A 1066-nucleotide genomic window follows, 5' to 3' on the forward strand; every position below is an offset into this window, starting at 1 on the left:
GATCTGAAATGGAATTTGGTATAAAAAGGTCAGTTGCGTCACAACTCTCTCTCTCTTCTGTCTTTTCTCTTGCTTCGTGTCTCTGCTTTGTATTGCTGCTAGCCTCGTAGAGTTTACGTTTCTAAATTTGTCCATTGTTTAAGATGTAAGTTGAACAAAATTGGGGGGTGCATAGCGCACCCACAGTGATAATGTGCATTATTCAAGAAATAAAATTATGTGTGGAATTTACCGTTAAGTGTCATCTTGCTAACTACTCGCCTCTAACTAAGTAATGCTCTCCCACGCTAATCTTGGTTCAACTCTAACCAAGTCATCTTATTTCAATAATAACACAGTTTTATCACAATAATGGAGCAGTTTTATTACATATAAATGTGTAAAGCTCCACTGTTTTGCATGCCATCCTTGCGCAGGGGCCATGCTAATCTATAATTGGTTAGTTTTAGTTTTAGTTGCCCTTTTAAGCAGCATTAGATAACGTCGAAAGACCTCGAATTTGGAAGAACGAATGAACTGGAAGAGCACCAAATTTATAATGTTAGTTTTGGGGTCGCCAGTTATTTTTTAAAGCAGCTATCGTATTTTATTATATCTTAATATCTATGTTTTATATAGGTAAGAATATGTAAAAAGATTAAATTAGCAGCGAAAATTAATTCCCTTCTGTATTCTAAAAATAGTAACATCTATTTGCACTGCGTCATTTCGAGAAAAATCTATGTCATATGACTCTACATAATTCTGATGATGTATATCAAGCTAAAATGTAAACAGCCAATAGTAATTTTACAGCAGTATTAACCATCCAATCAAAATGCAATAACAAAACCAAAACTAACTCTCTGAATTAAGATATAACTCTGAACACAGCATACTTGCTTTCAACGCTTTGGCCTAGCTGGACTGCTACTACTTTCTTGCTACAAAGTTATCAAAAATGTAAGCGTTTTGGAATAGGAACAGTTAATATGCCAACTGGATTACCGCCACAACATGTTTACTGAAACAAAAGTTAAATTAAATATAACTTGACTGCCAAATTTCTTACTCCTTGTGGATCGGC

The 1066-nt window shown here is 34.6% G+C and overlaps 1 pseudogene; it reads right to left on the reverse strand.

The window, feature by feature from the left end:
- Positions 1–371: 371 nt before the first annotated feature.
- LOC118186458 (U6 spliceosomal RNA) lies at positions 372–472 on the reverse strand (annotated as a pseudogene).
- Positions 473–1066: the final 594 nt, after the last annotated feature.

This window comes from Stegodyphus dumicola, chromosome 8 (assembly GCF_044657685.1).
Source record: "Stegodyphus dumicola isolate Sdum_Otavi_A_Nest chromosome 8, ASM4465768v1".
NCBI classification, from domain to species: Eukaryota; Metazoa; Arthropoda; class Arachnida; order Araneae; family Eresidae; genus Stegodyphus; species Stegodyphus dumicola.